Source organism: Tachypleus tridentatus, unplaced genomic scaffold (assembly GCF_004210375.1).
Source record: "Tachypleus tridentatus isolate NWPU-2018 unplaced genomic scaffold, ASM421037v1 Hic_cluster_2, whole genome shotgun sequence".
NCBI lineage: Eukaryota > Metazoa > Arthropoda > Merostomata > Xiphosura > Limulidae > Tachypleus > Tachypleus tridentatus.
The window spans coordinates 49,775,710-49,803,457 of record NW_027467782.1 but is presented as its reverse complement, the minus strand read 5'-3'; the positions used below and the strand labels follow the sequence as shown (position 1 = coordinate 49,803,457).

General features: G+C 28.4%; 1 pseudogene across 1 annotated transcript in view; it reads left to right on the top strand.

The window, feature by feature from the left end:
- Nucleotides 1-26,966, top strand: part of LOC143242311 (E3 SUMO-protein ligase PIAS1-like) — a 79,819-nt pseudogene extending 52,853 nt beyond the window's left edge. The window contains exons 6-8 of the transcript XR_013022580.1: nt 23,717-23,865; nt 25,213-25,467; nt 26,828-26,966. The product of XR_013022580.1 is annotated as an E3 SUMO-protein ligase PIAS1-like (transcript). The remainder of the gene's footprint in view (nt 1-23,716; nt 23,866-25,212; nt 25,468-26,827) is intronic.
- Nucleotides 26,967-27,748: the final 782 nt, after the last annotated feature.

The window sequence follows — 27,748 nt, the reverse complement described above, 5'->3', positions numbered from 1 at the left end:
TAATAAGAAGTTTGATAAGGGCTGGCTTTAAGATTATTTTAATAAGAAGTTTGATAAGGGCTGGCTTTAAGATTATTTTAATAAGAAGTTTGATAAGGGCTGGCTTTAAGATTATTTTAATAAGAAGTTTGATAAGGGCTGGCTTTAAGATTATTTTTAATAAGAAGTTTGATAAGGGCTGGCTTTAAGATTATTTTAATAAGAAGTTTGATAAGGGCTGGCTTTAAGATTATTTTAATAAGAAGTTTGATAAGGGCTGGCTTTAAGATTATTTTTAATAAGAAGTTTGATAAGGGCTGGCTTTAAGATTATTTTAATAAGAAGTTTGATAAGGGCTGGCTTTAAGATTATTTTAATAAGAAGTTTGATAAGGGCTGGCTTTAAGATTATTTTAATAAGAAGTTTGATAAGGGCTGGCTTTAAGATTATTTTAATAAGAAGTTTGATAAGGGCTGGCTTTAAGATTATTTTAATAAGAAGTTTGATAAGGGCTGGCTTTAAGATTATTTTAATAAGAAGTTTGATAAGGGCTGGCTTTAAGATTATTTTAATAAGAAGTTTGATAAGGGCTGGCTTTAAGATTATTTTAATAAGAAGTTTGATAAGGGCTGGCTTTAAGATTATTTTAATAAGAAGTTTGATAAGGGCTGGCTTTAAGATTATTTTTAATAAGAAGTTTGATAAGGGCTGGCTTTAAGATTATTTTAATAAGAAGTTTGATAAGGGCTGGCTTTAAGATTATTTTAATAAGAAGTTTGATAAGGGCTGGCTTTAAGATTATTTTAATAAGAAGTTTGATAAGGGCTGGCTTTAAGATTATTTTAATAAGAAGTTTGATAAGGGCTGGCTTTAAGATTATTTTAATAAGAAGTTTGATAAGGGCTGGCTTTAAGATTATTTTTAATAAGAAGTTTGATAAGGGCTGGCTTTAAGATTATTTTAATAAGAAGTTTGATAAGGGCTGGCTTTAAGATTATTTTAATAAGAAGTTTGATAAGGGCTGGCTTTAAGATTATTTTAATAAGAAGTTTGATAAGGGCTGGCTTTAAGATTATTTTAATAAGAAGTTTGATAAGGGCTGGCTTTAAGATTATTTTAATAAGAAGTTTGATAAGGGCTGGCTTTAAGATTATTTTAATAAGAAGTTTGATAAGGGCTGGCTTTAAGATTATTTTTAATAAGAAGTTTGATAAGGGCTGGCTTTAAGATTATTTTTAATAAGAAGTTTGATAAGGGCTGGCTTTAAGATTATTTTAATAAGAAGTTTGATAAGGGCTGGCTTTAAGATTATTTTAATAAGAAGTTTGATAAGGGCTGGCTTTAAGATTATTTTAATAAGAAGTTTGATAAGGGCTGGCTTTAAGATTATTTTAATAAGAAGTTTGATAAGGGCTGGCTTTAAGATTATTTTAATAAGAAGTTTGATAAGGGCTGGCTTTAAGATTATTTTAATAAGAAGTTTGATAAGGGCTGGCTTTAAGATTATTTTAATAAGAAGTTTGATAAGGGCTGGCTTTAAGATTATTTTAATAAGAAGTTTGATAAGGGCTGGCTTTAAGATTATTTTTAATAAGAAGTTTGATAAGGGCTGGCTTTAAGATTATTTTAATAAGAAGTTTGATAAGGGCTGGCTTTAAGATTATTTTAATAAGAAGTTTGATAAGGGCTGGCTTTAAGATTATTTTAATAAGAAGTTTGATAAGGGCTGGCTTTAAGATTATTTTAATAAGAAGTTTGATAAGGGCTGGCTTTAAGATTATTTTTAATAAGAAGTTTGATAAGGGCTGGCTTTAAGATTATTTTAATAAGAAGTTTGATAAGGGCTGGCTTTAAGATTATTTTTAATAAGAAGTTTGATAAGGGCTGGCTTTAAGATTATTTTAATAAGAAGTTTGATAAGGGCTGGCTTTAAGATTATTTTTAATAAGAAGTTTGATAAGGGCTGGCTTTAAGATTATTTTTAATAAGAAGTTTGATAAGGGCTGGCTTTAAGATTATTTTTAATAAGAAGTTTGATAAGGGCTGGCTTTAAGATTATTTTAATAAGAAGTTTGATAAGGGCTGGCTTTAAGATTATTTTTAATAAGAAGTTTGATAAGGGCTGGCTTTAAGATTATTTTAATAAGAAGTTTGATAAGGGCTGGCTTTAAGATTATTTTAATAAGAAGTTTGATAAGGGCTGGCTTTAAGATTATTTTTAATAAGAAGTTTGATAAGGGCTGGCTTTAAGATTATTTTTAATAAGAAGTTTGATAAGGGCTGGCTTTAAGATTATTTTAATAAGAAGTTTGATAAGGGCTGGCTTTAAGATTATTTTAATAAGAAGTTTGATAAGGGCTGGCTTTAAGATTATTTTAATAAGAAGTTTGATAAGGGCTGGCTTTAAGATTATTTTAATAAGAAGTTTGATAAGGGCTGGCTTTAAGATTATTTTAATAAGAAGTTTGATAAGGGCTGGCTTTAAGATTATTTTAATAAGAAGTTTGATAAGGGCTGGCTTTAAGATTATTTTTAATAAGAAGTTTGATAAGGGCTGGCTTTAAGATTATTTTAATAAGAAGTTTGATAAGGGCTGGCTTTAAGATTATTTTAATAAGAAGTTTGATAAGGGCTGGCTTTAAGATTATTTTAATAAGAAGTTTGATAAGGGCTGGCTTTAAGATTATTTTAATAAGAAGTTTGATAAGGGCTGGCTTTAAGATTATTTTAATAAGAAGTTTGATAAGGGCTGGCTTTAAGATTATTTTAATAAAAAGTTTGATAAGGGCTGGCTTTAAGATTATTTTAATAAGAAGTTTGATAAGGGCTGGCTTTAAGATTATTTTAATAAGAAGTTTGATAAGGGCTGGCTTTAAGATTATTTTAATAAGAAGTTTGATAAGGGCTGGCTTTAAGATTATTTTAATAAGAAGTTTGATAAGGGCTGGCTTTAAGATTATTTTAATAAGAAGTTTGATAAGGGCTGGCTTTAAGATTATTTTTAATAAGAAGTTTGATAAGGGCTGGCTTTAAGATTATTTTAATAAGAAGTTTGATAAGGGCTGGCTTTAAGATTATTTTAATAAGAAGTTTGATAAGGGCTGGCTTTAAGATTATTTTTAATAAGAAGTTTGATAAGGGCTGGCTTTAAGATTATTTTAATAAGAAGTTTGATAAGGGCTGGCTTTAAGATTATTTTAATAAGAAGTTTGATAAGGGCTGGCTTTAAGATTATTTTAATAAGAAGTTTGATAAGGGCTGGCTTTAAGATTATTTTAATAAGAAGTTTGATAAGGGCTGGCTTTAAGATTATTTTAATAAGAAGTTTGATAAGGGCTGGCTTTAAGATTATTTTAATAAGAAGTTTGATAAGGGCTGGCTTTAAGATTATTTTAATAAGAAGTTTGATAAGGGCTGGCTTTAAGATTATTTTAATAAGAAGTTTGATAAGGGCTGGCTTTAAGATTATTTTAATAAGAAGTTTGATAAGGGCTGGCTTTAAGATTATTTTTAATAAGAAGTTTGATAAGGGCTGGCTTTAAGATTATTTTAATAAGAAGTTTGATAAGGGCTGGCTTTAAGATTATTTTAATAAGAAGTTTGATAAGGGCTGGCTTTAAGATTATTTTAATAAGAAGTTTGATAAGGGCTGGCTTTAAGATTATTTTTAATAAGAAGTTTGATAAGGGCTGGCTTTAAGATTATTTTTAAGAAGTTTGATAAGGGCTGGCTTTAAGATTATAATAAGAAGTTTGATAAGGGCTGGCTTTAAGATTATTTTAATAAGAAGTTTGATAAGGGCTGGCTTTAAGATTATTTTAATAAGAAGTTTGATAAGGGCTGGCTTTAAGATTATTTTAATAAGAAGTTTGATAAGGGCTGGCTTTAAGATTATTTTAATAAGAAGTTTGATAAGGGCTGGCTTTAAGATTATTTTTAATAAGAAGTTTGATAAGGGCTGGCTTTAAGATTATTTTAATAAGAAGTTTGATAAGGGCTGGCTTTAAGATTATTTTTAATAAGAAGTTTGATAAGGGCTGGCTTTAAGATTATTTTTTAAGAAGTTTGATAAGGGCTGGCTTTAAGATTATTTTAATAAGAAGTTTGATAAGGGCTGGCTTTAAGATTATTTTAATAAGAAGTTTGATAAGGGCTGGCTTTAAGATTATTTTAATAAGAAGTTTGATAAGGGCTGGCTTTAAGATTATTTTTAATAAGAAGTTTGATAAGGGCTGGCTTTAAGATTATTTTAATAAGAAGTTTGATAAGGGCTGGCTTTAAGATTATTTTAATAAGAAGTTTGATAAGGGCTGGCTTTAAGATTATTTTAATAAGAAGTTTGATAAGGGCTGGCTTTAAGATTATTTTTAATAAGAAGTTTGATAAGGGCTGGCTTTAAGATTATTTTTAATAAGAAGTTTGATAAGGGCTGGCTTTAAGATTATTTTAATAAGAAGTTTGATAAGGGCTGGCTTTAAGATTATTTTAATAAGAAGTTTGATAAGGGCTGGCTTTAAGATTATTTTTAATAAGAAGTTTGATAAGGGCTGGCTTTAAGATTATTTTAATAAGAAGTTTGATAAGGGCTGGCTTTAAGATTATTTTTAATAAGAAGTTTGATAAGGGCTGGCTTTAAGATTATTTTAATAAGAAGTTTGATAAGGGCTGGCTTTAAGATTATTTTAATAAGAAGTTTGATAAGGGCTGGCTTTAAGATTATTTTAATAAGAAGTTTGATAAGGGCTGGCTTTAAGATTATTTTAATAAGAAGTTTGATAAGGGCTGGCTTTAAGATTATTTTAATAAGAAGTTTGATAAGGGCTGGCTTTAAGATTATTTTAATAAGAAGTTTGATAAGGGCTGGCTTTAAGATTATTTTAATAAGAAGTTTGATAAGGGCTGGCTTTAAGATTATTTTAATAAGAAGTTTGATAAGGGCTGGCTTTAAGATTATTTTAATAAGAAGTTTGATAAGGGCTGGCTTTAAGATTATTTTAATAAGAAGTTTGATAAGGGCTGGCTTTAAGATTATTTTAATAAGAAGTTTGATAAGGGCTGGCTTTAAGATTATTTTAATAAGAAGTTTGATAAGGGCTGGCTTTAAGATTATTTTAATAAGAAGTTTGATAAGGGCTGGCTTTAAGATTATTTTAATAAGAAGTTTGATAAGGGCTGGCTTTAAGATTATTTTAATAAGAAGTTTGATAAGGGCTGGCTTTAAGATTATTTTAATAAGAAGTTTGATAAGGGCTTTTAAGATTATTTTAATAAGAAGTTTGATAAGGGCTGGCTTTAAGATTATTTTTAATAAGAAGTTTGATAAGGGCTGGCTTTAAGATTATTTTAATAAGAAGTTTGATAAGGGCTGGCTTTAAGATTATTTTAATAAGAAGTTTGATAAGGGCTGGCTTTAAGATTATTTTAATAAGAAGTTTGATAAGGGCTGGCTTTAAGATTATTTTAATAAGAAGTTTGATAAGGGCTGGCTTTAAGATTATTTTAATAAGAAGTTTGATAAGGGCTGGCTTTAAGATTATTTTAATAAGAAGTTTGATAAGGGCTGGCTTTAAGATTATTTTAATAAGAAGTTTGATAAGGGCTGGCTTTAAGATTATTTTAATAAGAAGTTTGATAAGGGCTGGCTTTAAGATTATTTTAATAAGAAGTTTGATAAGGGCTGGCTTTAAGATTATTTTTTAATAAGCTTTAAGTTTGATAAGGGCTGGCTTTAAGATTATTTTAATAAGAAGTTTGATAAGGGCTGGCTTTAAGATTATTTTAATAAGAAGTTTGATAAGGGCTGGCTTTAAGATTATTTTAATAAGAAGTTTGATAAGGGCTGGCTTTAAGATTATTTTAATAAGAAGTTTGATAAGGGCTGGCTTTAAGATTATTTTAATAAGAAGTTTGATAAGGGCTGGCTTTAAGATTATTTTAATAAGAAGTTTGATAAGGGCTGGCTTTAAGATTATTTTAATAAGAAGTTTGATAAGGGCTGGCTTTAAGATTATTTTTAATAAGAAGTTTGATAAGGGCTGGCTTTAAGATTATTTTAATAAGAAGTTTGATAAGGGCTGGCTTTAAGATTATTTTAATAAGAAGTTTGATAAGGGCTGGCTTTAAGATTATTTTAATAAGAAGTTTGATAAGGGCTGGCTTTAAGATTATTTTAATAAGAAGTTTGATAAGGGCTGGCTTTAAGATTATTTTAATAAGAAGTTTGATAAGGGCTGGCTTTAAGATTATTTTAATAAGAAGTTTGATAAGGGCTGGCTTTAAGATTATTTTAATAAAAAGTTTGATAAGGGCTGGCTTTAAGATTATTTTAATAAAAGTTTGATAAGGGCTGGCTTTAAGATTATTTTAATAAGAAGTTTGATAAGGGCTGGCTTTAAGATTATTTTAATAAGAAGTTTGATAAGGGCTGGCTTTAAGATTATTTTAATAAGAAGTTTGATAAGGGCTGGCTTTAAGATTATTTTTTTAATAAGCTTTAAGTTTGATAAGGGCTGGCTTTAAGATTATTTTAATAAGAAGTTTGATAAGGGCTGGCTTTAAGATTATTTTTAATAAGAAGTTTGATAAGGGCTGGCTTTAAGATTATTTTTAATAAGAAGTTTGATAAGGGCTGGCTTTAAGATTATTTTAATAAGAAGTTTGATAAGGGCTGGCTTTAAGATTATTTTAATAAAAAGTTTGATAAGGGCTGGCTTTAAGATTATTTTAATAAGAAGTTTGATAAGGGCTGGCTTTAAGATTATTTTTAATAAGAAGTTTGATAAGGGCTGGCTTTAAGATTATTTTAATAAGAAGTTTGATAAGGGCTGGCTTTAAGATTATTTTTAATAAGAAGTTTGATAAGGGCTGGCTTTAAGATTATTTTTAATAAGAAGTTTGATAAGGGCTGGCTTTAAGATTATTTTAATAAGAAGTTTGATAAGGGCTGGCTTTAAGATTATTATTTTAATAAGAAGTTTGATAAGGGCTGGCTTTAAGATTATTTTAATAAGAAGTTTGATAAGGGCTGGCTTTAAGATTATTTTAATAAGAAGTTTGATAAGGGCTGGCTTTAAGATTATTTTAATAAGAAGTTTGATAAGGGCTGGCTTTAAGATTATTTTTAATAAGAAGTTTGATAAGGGCTGGCTTTAAGATTATTTTAATAAGTTTGATAAGGGCTGGCTTTAAGATTATTTTAATAAGAAGTTTGATAAGGGCTGGCTTTAAGATTATTTTTAATAAGAAGTTTGATAAGGGCTGGCTTTAAGATTATTTTAATAAGAAGTTTGATAAGGGCTGGCTTTAAGATTATTTTAATAAGAAGTTTGATAAGGGCTGGCTTTAAGATTATTTTAATAAGATTATTTTAATAAGAAGTTTGATAAGGGCTGGCTTTAAGATTATTTTAATAAGAAGTTTGATAAGGGCTGGCTTTAAGATTATTTTTAATAAGAAGTTTGATAAGGGCTGGCTTTAAGATTATTTTTAATAAGAAGTTTGATAAGGGCTGGCTTTAAGATTATTTTAATAAGAAGTTTGATAAGGGCTGGCTTTAAGATTATTTTAATAAGAAGTTTGATAAGGGCTGGCTTTAAGATTATTTTAATAAGAAGTTTGATAAGGGCTGGCTTTAAGATTATTTTTAATAAGAAGTTTGATAAGGGCTGGCTTTAAGATTATTTTAATAAGAAGTTTGATAAGGGCTGCTTTAAGATTATTTTTAAGATTAGGGCTGGTTTTAAGATTATTTTAATAAGATAAGGGCTTTGATAAGGGCTGGCTTTAAGATTATTTTAATAAGAAGTTTGATAAGGGCTGGCTTTAAGATTATTTTAATAAGAAGTTTGATAAGGGCTGGCTTTAAGATTATTTTAATAAGAAGTTTGATAAGGGCTGGCTTTAAGATTATTTTAATAAGAAGTTTGATAAGGGCTGGCTTTAAGATTATTTTAATAAGAAGTTTGATAAGGGCTGGCTTTAAGATTATTTTAATAAGAAGTTTGATAAGGGCTGGCTTTAAGATTATTTTAATAAGAAGTTTGATAAGGGCTGGCTTTAAGATTATTTTAATAAGAAGTTTGATAAGGGCTGGCTTTAAGATTATTTTAATAAGAAGTTTGATAAGGGCTGGCTTTAAGATTATTTTAATAAAAAGTTTGATAAGGGCTGGCTTTAAGATTATTTTAATAAGAAGTTTGATAAGGGCTGGCTTTAAGATTATTTTAATAAGAAGTTTGATAAGGGCTGGCTTTAAGATTATTTTAATAAGAAGTTTGATAAGGGCTGGCTTTAAGATTATTTTAATAAGAAGTTTGATAAGGGCTGGCTTTAAGATTATTTTAATAAGAAGTTTGATAAGGGCTGGCTTTAAGATTATTTTTAATAAGAAGTTTGATAAGGGCTGGCTTTAAGATTATTTTAATAAGAAGTTTGATAAGGGCTGGCTTTAAGATTATTTTAATAAGAAGTTTGATAAGGGCTGGCTTTAAGATTATTTTTAATAAAAAGTTTGATAAGGGCTGGCTTTAAGATTATTTTAATAAGAAGTTTGATGGCTTTAAGATTATTTTAATAAGAAGTTTGATAAGGGCTGGCTTTAAGATTATTTTTAATAAGAAGTTTGATAAGGGCTGGCTTTAAGATTATTTTAATAAGAAGTTTGATAAGGGCTGGCTTTAAGATTATTTTAATAAGAAGTTTGATAAGGGCTGGCTTTAAGATTATTTTAATAAGAAGTTTGATAAGGGCTGGCTTTAAGATTATTTTAATAAGAAGTTTGATAAGGGCTGGCTTTAAGATTATTTTTAATAAGAAGTTTTAGGGCTGGTTTTAAGATTTTTTAAGAAGATAAGGGCTGGCTTTAAGATTATTTTAATAAGAAGTTTGATAAGGGCTGGCTTTAAGATTATTTTAATAAGAAGTTTGATAAGGGCTGGCTTTAAGATTATTTTAATAAGAAGTTTGATAAGGGCTGGCTTTAAGATTATTTTTAATAAGAAGTTTGATAAGGGCTGGCTTTAAGATTATTTTAATAAGAAGTTTGATAAGGGCTGGCTTTAAGATTATTTTAATAAGAAGTTTGATAAGGGCTGGCTTTAAGATTATTTTTAATAAGAAGTTTGATAAGGGCTGGCTTTAAGATTATTTTAATAAGAAGTTTGATAAGGGCTGGCTTTAAGATTATTTTAATAAGAAGTTTGATAAGGGCTGGCTTTAAGATTATTTTAATAAGAAGTTTGATAAGGGCTGGCTTTAAGATTATTTTAATAAGAAGTTTGATAAGGGCTGGCTTTAAGATTATTTTAATAAGAAGTTTGATAAGGGCTGGCTTTAAGATTATTTTAATAAGAAGTTTGATAAGGGCTGGCTTTAAGATTATTTTAATAAGAAGTTTGATAAGGGCTGGCTTTAAGATTATTTTAATAAGAAGTTTGATAAGGGCTGGCTTTAAGATTATTTTTAATAAGAAGTTTGATAAGGGCTGGCTTTAAGATTATTTTAATAAGAAGTTTGATAAGGGCTGGCTTTAAGATTATTTTTAATAAGAAGTTTGATAAGGGCTGGCTTTAAGATTATTTTAATAAGAAGTTTGATAAGGGCTGGCTTTAAGATTATTTTAATAAGAAGTTTGATAAGGGCTGGCTTTAAGATTATTTTTAATAAGAAGTTTGATAAGGGCTGGCTTTAAGATTATTTTAATAAGAAGTTTGATAAGGGCTGGCTTTAAGATTATTTTAATAAGAAGTTTGATAAGGGCTGGCTTTAAGATTATTTTAATAAGAAGTTTGATAAGGGCTGGCTTTAAGATTATTTTAATAAGAAGTTTGATAAGGGCTGGCTTTAAGATTATTTTAATAAGAAGTTTGATAAGGGCTGGCTTTAAGATTATTTTAATAAGAAGTTTGATAAGGGCTGGCTTTAAGATTATTTTAATAAGAAGTTTGATAAGGGCTGGCTTTAAGATTATTTTAATAAGAAGTTTGATAAGGGCTGGCTTTAAGATTATTTTTAATAAGAAGTTTGATAAGGGCTATTTTAAGATTATTTTAATAAAAGTTTGATAAGGGCTGGCTTTAAGATTATTTTAATAAGAAGTTTGATAAGGGCTGGCTTTAAGATTATTTTAATAAGAAGTTTGATAAGGGCTGGCTTTAAGATTATTTTAATAAGAAGTTTGATAAGGGCTGGCTTTAAGAATTTTTAATAAGAAGTTTGATAAGGGCTGGCTTTAAGATTATTTTAATAAGAAGTTTGATAAGGGCTGGCTTTAAGATTATTTTAATAAGAAGTTTGATAAGGGCTGGCTTTAAGATTATTTTTAATAAGAAGTTTGATAAGGGCTGGCTTTAAGATTATTTTTAATAAGAAGTTTGATAAGGGCTGGCTTTAAGATTATTTTAATAAGAAGTTTGATAAGGGCTGGCTTTAAGATTATTTTAATAAGAAGTTTGATAAGGGCTGGCTTTAAGATTATTTTAATAAGAAGTTTGATAAGGGCTGGCTTTAAGATTATTTTAATAAGAAGTTTGATAAGGGCTGGCTTTAAGATTATTTTAATAAGAAGTTTGATAAGGGCTGGCTTTAAGATTATTTTAATAAGAAGTTTGATAAGGGCTGGCTTTAAGATTATTTTAATAAGAAGTTTGATAAGGGCTGGCTTTAAGATTATTTTAATAAGAAGTTTGATAAGGGCTGGCTTTAAGATTATTTTAATAAGAAGTTTGATAAGGGCTGGCTTTAAGATTATTTTTAATAAGAAGTTTGATAAGGGCTGGCTTTAAGATTATTTTTAATAAGAAGTTTGATAAGGGCTGGCTTTAAGATTATTTTTAATAAGAAGTTTGATAAGGGCTGGCTTTAAGATTATTTTAATAAGAAGTTTGATAAGGGCTGGCTTTAAGATTATTTTTAATAAAAAGTTTGATAAGGGCTGGCTTTAAGATTATTTTTAATAAGAAGTTTGATAAGGGCTGGCTTTAAGATTATTTTACATAAGAAGTTTGATAAGGGCTGGCTTTAAGATTATTTTTAATAAAAAGTTTTATAAGGGCTGGCTTTAAGATTATTTTTTTTAATAAGAAGTTTGATAAGGGCTGGCTTTAAGATTATTTTAATAAGAAGTTTGATAAGGGCTGGCTTTAAGATTATTTTAATAAGAAGTTTGATAAGGGCTGGCTTTAAGATTATTTTAATAAGAAGTTTGATAAGGGCTGGCTTTAAGATTATTTTTAATAAGAAGTTTGATAAGGGCTGGCTTTAAGATTATTTTAATAAGAAGTTTGATAAGGGCTGGCTTTAAGATTATTTTAATAAGAAGTTTGATAAGGGCTGGCTTTAAGATTATTTTAATAAGAAGTTTGATAAGGGCTGGCTTTAAGATTATTTTAATAAGAAGTTTGATAAGGGCTGGCTTTAAGATTATTTTTAATAAGAAGTTTGATAAGGGCTGGCTTTAAGATTATTTTAATAAGAAGTTTGATAAGGGCTGGCTTTAAGATTATTTTAATAAGAAGTTTGATAAGGGCTGGCTTTAAGATTATTTTAATAAGAAGTTTGATAAGGGCTGGCTTTAAGATTATTTTTAATAAGAAGTTTGATAAGGGCTGGCTTTAAGATTATTTTAATAAGAAGTTTGATAAGGGCTGGCTTTAAGATTATTTTAATAAGAAGTTTGATAAGGGCTGGCTTTAAGATTATTTTAATAAGAAGTTTGATAAGGGCTGGCTTTAAGATTATTTTAATAAGAAGTTTGATAAGGGCTGGCTTTAAGATTATTTTAATAAGAAGTTTGATAAGGGCTGGCTTTAAGATTATTTTTAATAAGAAGTTTGATAAGGGCTGGCTTTAAGATTATTTTAATAAGAAGTTTGATAAGGGCTGGCTTTAAGATTATTTTAATAAGAAGTTTGATAAGGGCTGGCTTTAAGATTATTTTAATAAGAAGTTTGATAAGGGCTGGCTTTAAGATTATTTTTAATAAGAAGTTTGATAAGGGCTGGCTTTAAGATTATTTTTAATAAGAAGTTTGATAAGGGCTGGCTTTAAGATTATTTTAATAAGAAGTTTGATAAGGGCTGGCTTTAAGATTATTTTAATAAGAAGTTTGATAAGGGCTGGCTTTAAGATTATTTTAATAAGAAGTTTGATAAGGGCTGGCTTTAAGATTATTTTAATAAGAAGTTTGATAAGGGCTGGCTTTAAGATTATTTTAATAAGAAGTTTGATAAGGGCTGGCTTTAAGATTATTTTTAATAAGAAGTTTGATAAGGGCTGGCTTTAAGATTATTTTAATAAGAAGTTTGATAAGGGCTGGCTTTAAGATTATTTTAATAAGAAGTTTGATAAGGGCTGGCTTTAAGATTATTTTAATAAGAAGTTTGATAAGGGCTGGCTTTAAGATTATTTTAATAAGAAGTTTGATAAGGGCTGGCTTTAAGATTATTTTAATAAGAAGTTTGATAAGGGCTGGCTTTAAGATTATTTTAATAAGAAGTTTGATAAGGGCTGGCTTTAAGATTATTTTAATAAGAAGTTTGATAAGGGCTGGCTTTAAGATTATTTTAATAAGAAGTTTGATAAGGGCTGGCTTTAAGATTATTTTAATAAGAAGTTTGATAAGGGCTGGCTTTAAGATTATAAGGGCTTTTTAATAAAGAAGTTTGATAAGGGCTGGCTTTAAGATTATTTTAATAAGAAGTTTGATAAGGGCTGGCTTTAAGATTATTTTAATAAGAAGTTTGATAAGGGCTGGCTTTAAGATTATTTTAATAAGAAGTTTGATAAGGGCTGGCTTTAAGATTATTTTAATAAGAAGTTTGATAAGGGCTGGCTTTAAGATTATTTTAATAAAAGTTTGATAAGGGCTGGCTTTAAGATTATTTTAATAAGAAGTTTGATAAGGGCTGGCTTTAAGATTATTTTAATAAGAAGTTTGATAAGGGCTGGCTTTAAGATTATTTTAATAAGAAGTTTGATAAGGGCTGGCTTTAAGATTATTTTAATAAGAAGTTTGATAAGGGCTGGCTTTAAGATTATTTTTAATAAGAAGTTTGATAAGGGCTGGCTTTAAGATTATTTTTAATAAGAAGTTTGATAAGGGCTGGCTTTAAGATTATTTTAATAAGAAGTTTGATAAGGGCTGGCTTTAAGATTATTTTAATAAGAAGTTTGATAAGGGCTGGCTTTAAGATTATTTTAATAAGAAGTTTGATAAGGGCTGGCTTTAAGATTATTTTAATAAGAAGTTTGATAAGGGCTGGCTTTAAGATTATTTTAATAAGAAGTTTGATAAGGGCTGATTATTTTAAGATTATTTTAATAAAAAGTTTGATAAGGGCTGGCTTTAAGATTATTTTAATAAGAAGTTTGATAAGGGCTGGCTTTAAGATTATTTTAATAAGAAGTTTGATAAGGGCTGGCTTTAAGATTATTTTAATAAGAAGTTTGATAAGGGCTGGCTTTAAGATTATTTTTAATAAGAAGTTTGATAAGGGCTGGCTTTAAGATTATTTTAATAAGAAGTTTGATAAGGGCTGGCTTTAAGATTATTTTAATAAGAAGTTTGATAAGGGCTGGCTTTAAGATTATTTTAATAAGAAGTTTGATAAGGGCTGGCTTTAAGATTATTTTAATAAGAAGTTTGATAAGGGCTGGCTTTAAGATTATTTTAATAAGAAGTTTGATAAGGGCTGGCTTTAAGATTATTTTTAATAAGTTTGATAAGGGCTGGCTTTAAGATTATTTTAATAAGAAGTTTGATAAGGGCTGGCTTTAAGATTATTTTAATAAGAAGTTTGATAAGGGCTGGCTTTAAGATTATTTTAATAAGAAGTTTGATAAGGGCTGGCTTTAAGATTATTTTAATAAGAAGTTTGATAAGGGCTGGCTTTAAGATTATTTTTAAGATTAAGATTTTTTAATAAGAAGTTTGATAAGGGCTGGCTTTAAGATTATTTTAATAAGAAGTTTGATAAGGGCTGGCTTTAAGATTATTTTAATAAGAAGTTTGATAAGGGCTGGCTTTAAGATTATTTTAATAAGAAGTTTGATAAGGGCTGGCTTTAAGATTATTTTAATAAGAAGTTTGATAAGGGCTGGCTTTAAGATTATTTTTAATAAGAAGTTTGATAAGGGCTGGCTTTAAGATTATTTTAATAAGAAGTTTGATAAGGGCTGGCTTTAAGATTATTTTTAATAAGAAGTTTGATAAGGGCTGGCTTTAAGATTATTTTAATAAGAAGTTTGATAAGGGCTGGCTTTAAGATTATTTTAATAAGAAGTTTGATAAGGGCTGGCTTTAAGATTATTTTAATAAGAAGTTTGATAAGGGCTGGCTTTAAGATTTATTTTAATAAGAAGTTTGATAAGGGCTGGCTTTAAGATTATTTTTAATAAGAAGTTTGATAAGGGCTGGCTTTAAGATTATTTTAATAAGAAGTTTGATAAGGGCTGGCTTTAAGATTATTTTAATAAGAAGTTTGATAAGGGCTGGCTTTAAGATTATTTTAATAAGAAGTTTGATAAGGGCTGGCTTTAAGATTATTTTAATAAGAAGTTTGATAAGGGCTGGCTTTAAGATTATTTTAATAAGAAGTTTGATAAGGGCTGGCTTTAAGATTATTTTAATAAGAAGTTTGATAAGGGCTGGCTTTAAGATTATTTTAATAAGAAGTTTGATAAGGGCTGGCTTTAAGATTATTTTTAATAAGAAGTTTGATAAGGGCTGGCTTTAAGATTATTTTTAATAAGAAGTTTGATAAGGGCTGGCTTTAAGATTATTTTAATAAGAAGTTTGATAAGGGCTGGCTTTAAGATTATTTTAATAAGAAGTTTGATAAGGGCTGGCTTTAAGATTATTTTAATAAGAAGTTTGATAAGGGCTGGCTTTAAGATTATTTTAATAAGAAGTTTGATAAGGGCTGGCTTTAAGATTATTTTAATAAGAAGTTTGATAAGGGCTGGCTTTAAGATTATTTTTAATAAGAAGTTTGATAAGGGCTGGCTTTAAGATTATTTTAATAAGAAGTTTGATAAGGGCTGGCTTTAAGATTATTTTTAATAAGAAGTTTGATAAGGGCTGGCTTTAAGATTATTTTAATAAGAAGTTTGATAAGGGCTGGCTTTAAGATTATTTTAATAAGAAGTTTGATAAGGGCTGGCTTTAAGATTATTTTTAAGATTGATTTATTTTAATAAGAAGTTTGATAAGGGCTGGTTTTAAGATTATTTTAATAAGAAGTTTGATAAGGGCTGGCTTTAAGATTATTTTTAAGTTTGATAAGGGCTGGCTTTAAGATTATTTTAATAAGAAGTTTGATAAGGGCTGGCTTTAAGATTATTTTAATAAGTTTGATAAGGGCTGGCTTTAAGATTATTTTAATAAGAAGTTTGATAAGGGCTGGCTTTAAGATTATTTTAATAAGAAGTTTGATAAGGGCTGGCTTTAAGATTATTTTAATAAGAAGTTTGATAAGGGCTGGCTTTAAAATTATTTTTAATAAGAAGTTTCATAAGGGCTGGCTTTAAGATTATTTCTAATAAGAAGTTTGATAAGGGCTGGTTTTAAGATTATTTTCAATAAGAAGTTTGATAAGGGCTGGCTTTAAGATTATTTTAATAAGAAGTTTGATAAGGGCTGGCTTTAAGATTATTTTAATAAGAAGTTTGATAAGGGCTGGCTTTAAGATTATTTTAATAAGAAGTTTGATAAGGGCTGGCTTTAAGATTATTTTAATAAGAAGTTTGATAAGGGCTGGCTTTAAGATTATTTTAATAAGAAGTTTGATAAGGGCTGGCTTTAAGATTATTTTAATAAGAAGTTTGATAAGGGCTGGCTTTAAGATTATTTTAATAAGAAGTTTGATAAGGGCTGGCTTTAAGATTATTTTTAATAAGAAGTTTGATAAGGGCTGGCTTTAAGATTATTTTAATAAGAAGTTTGATAAGGGCTGGCTTTAAGATTATTTTTAATAAGAAGTTTGATAAGGGCTGGCTTTAAGATTATTTTTAATAAGAAGTTTGATAAGGGCTGGCTTTAAGATTATTTTAATAAGAAGTTTGATAAGGGCTGGCTTTAAGATTATTTTAATAAAAGTTTGATAAGGGCTGGCTTTAAGATTATTTTAATAAGAAGTTTGATAAGGGCTGGCTTTAAGATTATTTTAATAAAAAGTTTGATAAGGGCTGGCTTTAAGATTATTTTAATAAGAAGTTTGATAAGGGCTGGCTTTAAGATTATTTTAATAAGAAGTTTGATAAGGGCTGGCTTTAAGATTATTTTAATAAGAAGTTTGATAAGGGCTGGCTTTAAGATTATTTTAATAAGAAGTTTGATAAGGGCTGGCTTTAAGATTATTTTTAATAAGAAGTTTGATAAGGGCTGGCTTTAAGATTATTTTTAATAAGAAGTTTGATAAGGGCTGGCTTTAAGATTATTTTAATAAGAAGTTTGATTATAAGGGCTGGCTTTAAGATTATTTTAATAAGAAGTTTGATAAGGGCTTAATAAGAAGTTTTTTAAGATTATTTTAATAAGAAGTTTGATAAGGGCTGGCTTTAAGATTATTTTAATAAGAAGTTTGATAAGGGCTGGCTTTAAGATTATTTTAATAAGAAGTTTGATAAGGGCTGGCTTTAAGATTATTTTAATAAGAAGTTTGATAAGGGCTGGCTTTAAGATTATTTTAATAAGAAGTTTGATAAGGGCTGGCTTTAAGATTATTTTAATAAGAAGTTTGATAAGGGCTGGCTTTAAGATTATTTTAATAAGAAGTTTGATAAGGGCTGGCTTTAAGATTATTTTAATAAGAAGTTTGATAAGGGCTGGCTTTAAGATTATTTTAATAAGAAGTTTGATAAGGGCTGGCTTTAAGATTATTTTTAATAAGAAGTTTGATAAGGGCTGGCTTTAAGATTATTTTAATAAGAAGTTTGATAAGGGCTGGCTTTAAGATTATTTTAATAAGAAGTTTGATAAGGGCTGGCTTTAAGATTATTTTAATAAGAAGTTTGATAAGGGCTGGCTTTAAGATTATTTTAATAAGAAGTTTGATAAGGGCTGGCTTTAAGATTATTTTTAATAAGAAGTTTGATAAGGGCTGGCTTTAAGATTATTTTAATAAGAAGTTTGATAAGGGCTGGCTTTAAGATTATTTTAATAAGAAGTTTGATAAGGGCTGGCTTTAAGATTATTTTAATAAGAAGTTTGATAAGGGCTGGCTTTAAGATTATTTTAATAAGAAGTTTGATAAGGGCTGGCTTTAAGATTATTTTAATAAGAAGTTTGATAAGGGCTGGCTTTAAGATTATTTTAAGATTATTATTTTAATAAGAAGTTTGATAAGGGCTGGCTTTAAGATTATTTTAATAAGAAGTTTGATAAGGGCTGGCTTTAAGATTATTTTAATAAGAAGTTTGATAAGGGCTGGCTTTAAGATTATTTTAATAAGAAGTTTGATAAGGGCTGGCTTTAAGATTATTTTAATAAGAAGTTTGATAAGGGCTGGCTTTAAGATTATTTTAATAAGAAGTTTGATAAGGGCTGGCTTTAAGATTATTTTAATAAGAAGTTTGATAAGGGCTGGCTTTAAGATTATTTTAATAAGAAGTTTGATAAGGGCTGGCTTTAAGATTATTTTTAATAAGAAGTTTGATAAGGGCTGGCTTTAAGATTATTTTAATAAGAAGTTTGATAAGGGCTGGCTTTAAGATTATTTTTAATAAGAAGTTTGATAAGGGCTGGCTTTAAGATTATTTTTAATAAGAAGTTTGATAAGGGCTGGCTTTAAGATTATTTTTAATAAGAAGTTTGATAAGGGCTGGCTTTAAGATTATTTTAATAAGAAGTTTGATAAGGGCTGGCTTTAAGATTATTTTAATAAGAAGTTTGATAAGGGCTGGCTTTAAGATTATTTTTTAATAAGAAGTTTGATAAGGGCTGGCTTTAAGATTATTTTAATAAGAAGTTTGATAAGGGCTGGCTTTAAGATTATTTTAATAAGAAGTTTGATAAGGGCTGGCTTTAAGATTATTTTAATAAGAAGTTTGATAAGGGCTGGCTTTAAGATTATTTTAATAAGAAGTTTGATAAGGGCTGGCTTTAAGATTATTTTAATAAGAAGTTTGATAAGGGCTGGCTTTAAGATTATTTTAATAAGAAGTTTGATAAGGGCTGGCTTTAAGATTATTTTAATAAGAAGTTTGATAAGGGCTGGCTTTAAGATTATTTTTAATAAGAAGTTTGATAAGGGCTGGCTTTAAGATTATTTTAATAAGAAGTTTGATAAGGGCTGGCTTTAAGATTATTTTAATAAGAAGTTTGATAAGGGCTGGCTTTAAGATTATTTTAATAAGAAGTTTGATAAGGGCTGGCTTTAAGATTATTTTAATAAAAAGTTTGATAAGGGCTGGCTTTAAGATTATTTTAATAAGAAGTTTGATAAGGGCTGGCTTTAAGATTATTTTAATAAGAAGTTTGATAAGGGCTGGCTTTAAGATTATTTTAATAATAAAAGTTTGATAAGGGCTGGCTTTAAGATTATTTTAATAAGAAGTTTGATAAGGGCTGGCTTTAAGAAGTTTGATAAGGGCTGGCTTTAAGATTATTTTAATAAGAAGTTTGATAAGGGCTGGCTTTAAGATTATTTTAATAAGAAGTTTGATAAGGGCTGGCTTTAAGATTATTTTTAATAAAAAGTTTGATAAGGGCTGGCTTTAAGATTATTTTAATAAGAAGTTTGATAAGGGCTGGCTTTAAGATTATTTTAATAAGAAGTTTGATAAGGGCTGGCTTTAAGATTATTTTAATAAGAAGTTTGATAAGGGCTGGCTTTAAGATTATTTTAATAAGAAGTTTGATAAGGGCTGGTTTTAAGATTATTTTTAATAAGAAGTTTGATAAGGGCTGGCTTTAAGATTATTTTAATAAGAAGTTTGATAAGGGCTGGCTTTAAGATTATTTTAATAAGAAGTTTGATAAGGGCTGGCTTTAAGATTATTTTAATAAGAAGTTTGATAAGGGCTGGCTTTAAGATTATTTTAATAAGAAGTTTGATAAGGGCTGGCTTTAAGATTATTTTAATAAGAAGTTTGATAAGGGCTGGCTTTAAGATTATTTTAATAAGAAGTTTGATAAGGGCTGGCTTTAAGATTATTTTTAATAAGAAGTTTGATAAGGGCTGGCTTTAAGATTATTTTAATAAGAAGTTTGATAAGGGCTGGCTTTAAGATTATTTTAATAAGAAGTTTGATAAGGGCTGGCTTTAAGATTATTTTAATAAGAAGTTTGATAAGGGCTGGCTTTAAGATTATTTTAATAAGAAGTTTGATAAGGGCTGGCTTTAAGATTATTTTAATAAAAAGTTTGATAAGGGCTGGCTTTAAGATTATTTTAATAAGAAGTTTGATAAGGGCTGGCTTTAAGATTATTTTAATAAGAAGTTTGATAAGGGCTGGCTTTAAGATTATTTTTAATAAGAAGTTTGATAAGGGCTGGCTTTAAGATTATTTTAAATAAAAAGTTTGATAAGGGCTGGCTTTAAGATTATTTTTAATAAGAAGTTTGATAAGGGCTGGCTTTAAGATTATTTTAATAAGAAGTTTGATAAGGGCTGGCTTTAAGATTATTTTAAATAAGAAGTTTGATAAGGGCTGGCTTTAAGATTATTTTAATAAGAAGTTTGATAAGGGCTGGCTTTAAGATTATTTTAATAAGAAGTTTGATAAGGGCTGGCTTTAAGATTATTTTTAATAAAAAGTTTGATAAGGGCTGGCTTTAAGATTATTTTAATAAAAAGTTTGATAAGGGCTGGCTTTAAGATTATTTTTAATAAGAAGTTTGATAAGGGCTGGCTTTAAGATTATTTTAATAAGAAGTTTGATAAGGGCTGGCTTTAAGATTATTTTTAATAAGAAGTTTGATAAGGGCTGACTTTAAGATTATTTTAATAAGAAGTTTGATAAGGGCTGGCTTTAAGATTATTTTAAATAAAAAGTTTTATAAGGGCTGGCTTTAAGATTATTTTTAATAAGAAGTTTGATAAGGGCTGGCTTTAAGATTATTTTAATAAGAAGTTTGATAAGGGCTGGCTTTAAGATTATTTTAATAAGAAGTTTGATAAGGGCTGGCTTTAAGATTATTTTAATAAGAAGTTTGATAAGGGCTGGCTTTAAGATTATTTTAATAAGAAGTTTGATAAGGGCTGGCTTTAAGATTATTTTAATAAGAAGTTTTATAAGGGCTGGCTTTAAGATTATTTTAATAAGAAGTTTGATAAGGGCTGGCTTTAAGATTATTTTTAATAAGAAGTTTGATAAGGGCTGGCTTTAAGATTATTTTAATAAGAAGTTTGATAAGGGCTGGCTTTAAGATTATTTTAATAAGAAGTTTGATAAGGGCTGGCTTTAAGATTATTTTAATAAGAAGTTTGATAAGGGCTGGCTTTAAGATTATTTTTAATAAGAAGTTTGATAAGGGCTGGCTTTAAGATTATTTTAATAAGAAGTTTGATAAGGGCTGGCTTTAAGATTATTTTAATAAGAAGTTTGATAAGGGCTGGCTTTAAGATTATTTTTAATAAGAAGTTTGATAAGGGCTGGCTTTAAGATTATTTTAATAAGAAGTTTGATAAGGGCTGACTTTAAGATTATTTTAATAAGAAGTTTGATAAGGGCTGGCTTTAAGATTATTTTAATAAGAAGTTTGATAAGGGCTGGCTTTAAGATTATTTTAATAAGAAGTTTGATAAGGGCTGGCTTTAAGATTATTTTTAATAAGAAGTTTGATAAGGGCTGACTTTAAGATTATTTTAATAAGAAGTTTGATAAGGGCTGGCTTTAAGATTATATTTTAATAAGAAGTTTGATAAGGGCTGACTTTAAGATTATTTTAATAAGAAGTTTGATAAGGGCTGGCTTTAAGATTATTTTAATAAAAGTTTGATAAGGGCTGGCTTTAAGATTATTTTTAATAAGAAGTTTGATAAGGGCTGGCTTTAAGATTATTTTAATAAAAAGTTTGATAAGGGCTGGCTTTAAGATTATTTTAATAAGAAGTTTGATAAGGGCTGGCTTTAAGATTATTTTAATAAGAAGTTTGATAAGGGCTGGCTTTAAGATTATTTTAATAAGAAGTTTGATAAGGGCTGGCTTTAAGATTATTTTAATAAGAAGTTTGATAAGGGCTGGCTTTAAGATTATTTTTAATAAGAAGTTTGATAAGGGCTGGCTTTAAGATTATTTTAATAAAAAGTTTGATAAGGGCTGGCTTTAAGATTATTTTAATAAGAAGTTTGATAAGGGCTGGCTTTAAGATTATTTTAATAAGAAGTTTGATAAGGGCTGGCTTTAAGATTATTTTAATAAGAAGTTTTATAAGGGCTGGCTTTAAGATTATTTTTAATAAGAAGTTTGATAAGGGCTGGCTTTAAGATTATTTTAAATAAAAAGTTTGATAAGGGCTGGCTTTAAGATTATTTTCAATAAGAAGTTTGATAAGGGCTGGCTTTAAGATTATTTCTAATAAGAAGTTTGATAAGGGCTGGTTTTAAGATTATTTTAATAAGAAGTTTGATAAGGGCTGGCTTTAAGATTATTTTAATAAGAAGTTTGATAAGGGCTGGCTTTAAGATTATTTTTAATAAGAAGTTTGATAAGGGCTGGCTTTAAGATTATTTTAAATAAGAAGTTTGATAAGGGCTGGCTTTAAGATTATTTTTAATAAGAAGTTTGATAAGGGCTGGCTTTAAGATTATTTTAATAAGAAGTTTGATAAGGGCTGGCTTTAAGATTATTTTTAATAAGAAGTTTGATAAGGGCTGGCTTTAAGATTATTTTAATAAGAAGTTTGATAAGGGCTGGCTTTAAGATTATTTTTAATAAGAAGTTTGATAAGGGCTGGCTTTAAGATTATTTTTAATAAGAAGTTTGATAAGGGCTGGCTTTAAGATTATTTTAAATAAAAAGTTTGATAAGGGCTGGCTTTAAGATTATTTTAATAAGAAGTTTGATAAGGGCTGACTTTAAGATTATTTTAATAAGAAGTTTGATAAGGGCTGGCTTTAAGATTATTTTAATAAGAAGTTTGATAAGGGCTGACTTTAAGATTATTTTAATAAGAAGTTTGATAAGGGCTGGCTTTAAGATTATTTTAATAAGAAGTTTGATAAGGGCTGACTTTAAGATTATTTTAAATAAAAAGTTTGATAAGGGCTGGCTTTAAGATTATTTTAAATAAGAAGTTTGATAAGGGCTGGCTTTAAGATTATTTTTAATAAGAAGTTTGATAAGGGCTGGCTTTAAGATTATTTTAATAAGAAGTTTGATAAGGGCTGGCTTTAAGATTATTTCTAATAAGAAGTTTGATAAGGGCTGGTTTTAAGATTATTTTTAATAAGAAGTTTGATAAGGGCTGGCTTTAAGATTATTTTAATAAGAAGTTTGATAAGGGCTGGCTTTAAGATTATTTTAATAAGAAGTTTGATAAGGGCTGGCTTTAAGATTATTTTAATAAGAAGTTTGATAAGGGCTGGCTTTAAGATTATTTTAATAAAAAAGTTTGATAAGGGCTGGCTTTAAGATTATTTTAATAAGAAGTTTGATAAGGGCTGGCTTTAAGATTATTTTAATAAGAAGTTTGATAAGGGCTGGCTTTAAGATTATTTTAATAAGAAGTTTTATAAGGGCTGGCTTTAAGATTATTTTTAATAAGAAGTTTGATAAGGGCTGGCTTTAAGATTATTTTTAATAAGAAGTTTGATAAGGGCTGGCTTTAAGATTATTTTAAAAAGTTATTTTATTTTAGTTTAGAAAATGGAACAGCTGAGATGGACCAATAGATCTGATGTTGTCCCAAAACTGAATGTTTTGTTAATTTATTTATGTAAATTTGTTAATTTAATATTTCTGGTATTATGTACTTATCACCAACTGGTCTATATTCTGTGATTTCAGCTACTTCCTGAGAAGGACTTTGTTTTGTCATAGTATGGGTGGGTATTTGATCTGTGGTTGAAGACTAATGTGATCTCTTTGATTAAGAAGTCCTTCCTGACTTGTTCTAAGTCAGTGGACTGTTTTGTGCTAGGTTCTAGGTTGACTGAGTGTGTTATTTGTTAGGTGTTTTCCTTTCTTTTTATTGTGTGTGGTTTATATCACATTATGTTCATACTGTAAAATCTTATCTTATGGTCTTAGATAAATTTGTTGTAGATAAATTATCATTTATTAGTATTGTTGATTGTAAACTATAACTTTCATTTTTCGATTCTGGTGTTTGTTTTGTTCTTTGATTCTGCAGGTGGTTCAATGTGTACCAACTGTGATTGTATTATTCGGTGGCTTCTGACTTTATATTGTTTTCAGAGAGCTCCGTATGTCATCTCTGTGTTCTTTATCAAGTCTTCAAAGTATATATTTTATCATCTCTATTAAAGATCGTGTTTAATCTGGAATCTGTGATGGTTATCATTACAGTGTGAAGATAATTTGGTTTATAATTGTTACAACTGTACCTTACTTAGTTTTTGTTTACATAACAGTTGTAAAGTGCTTCTTCTGTGTATAATAACTTCTGTACTGTTGAACATGCCAAACTATGTAATAATGAAGTTATTTGTTTGTAACCTAGTGACTACAGGTGTGCACCATGTTCATATGGATACATTTTATTCTAAGGTGATTAGTGTAGATCTTTTCCCTTGTTTTAATTATATTATGCTGAAGTATATTATTTCGATACTAGGCTCTTTACAGAGATTCTTACTCAATCCCCATCAGAATGCTGTGAAGTTCAGTTTCATGAAAATGGATCTTGGACACCTGTGTTACCAAAGAAAGAAAATCTGGTGATTGGAAATCCTGTGGTCAGAAAAACAACACCTTGTCCATCAAGTGAGTGAACTACATAGAAAACTCTTGTAACATTAATATCCTAGGTGTGTTGAGAAATGTTTAACCTAACTTGTACACTTCCTTCAAACCTCTTTGTCACGTCTAAACCTAATCTGTAGTTCTCTCCTGCACCAGTTCATACAAGTAAGCACTGAATTTAAACTTACACAAAGAATAATTATGTAAATACATGTAGCCTTATGTCTTATTATTCTTCTTATTAAAATGTTGTTTTATCATAAGGTACTTTAGTTTTCCTCCCAGAGAGTTTATTTAGTAGAAACTAGATATCAAAGGTTTAACACATTTTTCTCCTATCAAAGTTTATTTAGTAGAAACTAGACATCAAAGGTTTAACATATTTTTCTCCTATCAAAGTTTATTTAGTAGAAACTAGACATCAAAGGTTTAACACATTTTTCTCCTACCAAAGTTTATTTAGTAGAAACTAGATATCAAAAGTTTAACACATTTTTCTCCTATCAAAGTTTATTTAGTAGAAACTAGACATCAAAGGTTTAACACATTTTTCTCCTACCAAAGTTTATTTAGTAGAAACTAGATATCAAAAGTTTAACACATTTTTCTCCTACCAAAGTTTATTTAGTAGAAACTAGATATCAAAAGTTTAACACATTTTTCTCCTACCAAATTTTATTTAGTAGAAACTAGACATCAAAAGTTTAACACATTTTTCTCCTACCAAAGTTCATTTAGTAGAAACTAGATATCAAAGGTTTAACACATTTTTCTTTTATCTAAGACAGTAGAAGAATGAATTATCAAAATTTTGTAACAATTCTTGAGTAGATGTTTCTAAGGTTGTTAATAACTTTGTTGCGAGTGTATTTCATGTAGAAAGACTGATAGAAACTGTTAACATTACTAAAACTGGTTAAGTAGGCTCCTTCAACATATAAAAACACCTCTGTATATTACTTCTGCTCAGACTAAATACATGTGTCATAATTCAATATGAGTAAATCCCTTCAGTTAAGAAAGACCAACAGGACAGTTTCAGCTGTATACTTCTTCCCTGTCAATAGATCAGCAGCAAGTCATAATTGGTTTTGAAAACTATGATGGGCACAACACAAGTAGCCCTTTCTGTAGTTTTGCACTTGACAATAAATAAACAAAAAAACACATTTGGAGTTTATTTGATAATTGAAACCATTGAAACCAAACCTTCACTGCTAAAATACTCTCAAAACAATGTGCACAAAATAAATTAATAATACCTATAGTATATAAACATATAGTTAGCTGTAGCTGTGAAAATATGTAATCTTACTCACTTGAAAAGAAGAAATGCAATGTGGAAGTTATATATTTGACTACTGATAGCAACAGTGATGAAGAAGATGACCTCTCTCCTCCATCTTCTCAGTTTACGAGTCCACAAAGATCTACAGGAGCAGCTGGGCCCATTGTTTCACTTCCGTCTCCAACATCATCTGACTCCTCTCTTCTAAGCATCATCAGTTCTTCTGTCCTGCCAAAATCATCATCCATTCCCACATCCTCAGTGATGCAGCAGTACAATAACTCTCTATCTTCACCTCGAGATTCATCCTCTTCGTCAGTGTCATCGTATACTGGGCAAGTCGTAGAACTTAAATTTTCCACAGAATTGTAATGTTGTGATGTAGTATTTACTTATATTTAAATATATACATTTATAATATTTATACATTGTTTTGCTGTCAAGATCACCAGTTGAGATATTGGCCAGAGAGCTAGACTCGGCTTCTGTTTGCTTTAAAGCTTTGTAAGTAGATCTGGAGGATTCTTTCTGGATGTTTGTGGCTTGTAACCATATTGATGTTGCAGAAATGGATAACTACATGAAGAAATCAGTGGAAATAAAGGCAGTGGCTCAATCATAATGAGAAATTTGACTCGTAATTTAATAAGTTGAAGGGATTTAAGATTGTATGGCTATTGTTTTGTATTTCATCTTCTGAATTCTTCGAATCTATATATTACTAGATGCTGTAGATTTAAAAAGTTTGAATATAACTGGCAAAGCATTTTATACATGAAGCAAGTTATCAGAGAAATGTGAGTAACGTGGACACGTGTGTAGCTGTGTTACTTTACATGTCTCTGTATAGATTACCATAACTTGATTACTCATACTGTTTAGTTGGTGTTTAATAGGTAATCATAGATAAATTTACAGAGTATAATGTATCAGCATAGGACCAGAGAATTTGGTGGTAAACACATACAGAAGATGTTTGTTGGTGTTTGAACAAGAATGTTGTGAACTTGGTAGTAAACACATACAGAAGATGTTTGTTGGTGTTTGAACAAGAATGTTGTGAACTTGGTAGTAAACACATACAGAAGATGTTTGTTGGTGTTTGAACAAGAATGTTGTGAACTTGGTAGTAAACACATACAGAAGATGTTTGTTGGTGTTTGAACAAGAATGTTGTGAACTTGGTAGTAAACACATACAGAAGATGTTTGTTGGTGTTTGAACAAGAATGTTGTGAACTTGGTAGTGAACACATACAGAAGATGTTTGTTGGTGTTTGAACAAGAATGTTGTTAATTTGGTAGTGAACACATACAGAAGATGTTTGTTGGTGTTTGAACAAGAATGTTGTGAATTTGGTAGTGAACACATACAGAAGATGTTTGTTGGTGTTTGAACAAGAATGTTGTTAAAAGTGGAGTGCAGAATCCATATGTTAGTTAATAGGAGCTACACTGTTGTGACTTATTGTTTATAAAAAGGTAATAAAATAGCAAACAAATTTTTCAGGCTAAGACTTAAAAATGCATTGAGTTAGAAAACTAATATTGTTCCATATGTAAACTTGAAACACAAAATATTTTGAAAATAACATTTATCTGTAAGTATATTTGTAATACAGTTTATATGTTAGTACTGTTATAATAAGTGACTTTTTTCATGTTGCACATGAATTTTTCCCCAATATTTTTTCAGAATCAGTACAACAGGAACAAGTTCCCTACCACCTGTACCGTCATCTTTGCATACCAGTTTACCACTACCAGACTCTATTTCTCCAGAGTATTATCCACCAGAAGCTGACATATTAACTTTGTCTTCAAATCATGTCAACTATTATCCAAGTAAGTCTCTGATATCAAGTTTCCTTTCTCTAGGGTTTGTACTTATTTTAACAAATATTATGGATTATTTTACTTAAAACAATGAAGTAAAACTTAAGTTTACTGTATCTCTTGCTGTTTTTCTAATATTCTTTGTTTAAAATTTGTTTAAATATTAAATACTATTATTAAATCTATTTGCAAATACTCATATCTTAGTCATTATCCATTTAAAATATATTCTTGTTCTGAGAAAAATTATTTATTTAAATTCCAGACTTACTAGATCTCTATATGATTCTACGTGGCTCTGAGAGTGATCAACAGGTTTGTAACTAAGAAAGTTATTTTGATACTTTAATTTTAGTTCAGAAAGTGCATTGAAAATATTCACCATAATTTAATACTCTTCAATTGATAATAATTTAAAGATATATAGAGAGGAACACTACTGAATACAGGCATAACTGAATAAAGAAAGGAAAGTATATCTCATTTAAAGATTTATTGGTAGAACTTTGTTTGCTGTTTCTGATGTGTAAAAAATTTTGAAAAGAGACAACAAATGATTGAAAAAGAATTAATTGTATTTGAAAGTCTAAATTAATTAATTAGTTAAATTATGTTTGTCAGCCCAATATTGTATAAAATACAGAAATCTGGCTTGTAAACCTAAGAAAGCAAGTCCTATAGTATTAATAAAAACCATTGTTTCCCTGTTTTATGACTTGTAGAGTTGAAGACACACAATTCTCAAACTTTTGGTAATGTGGCTGTAATTACATTTCAAATT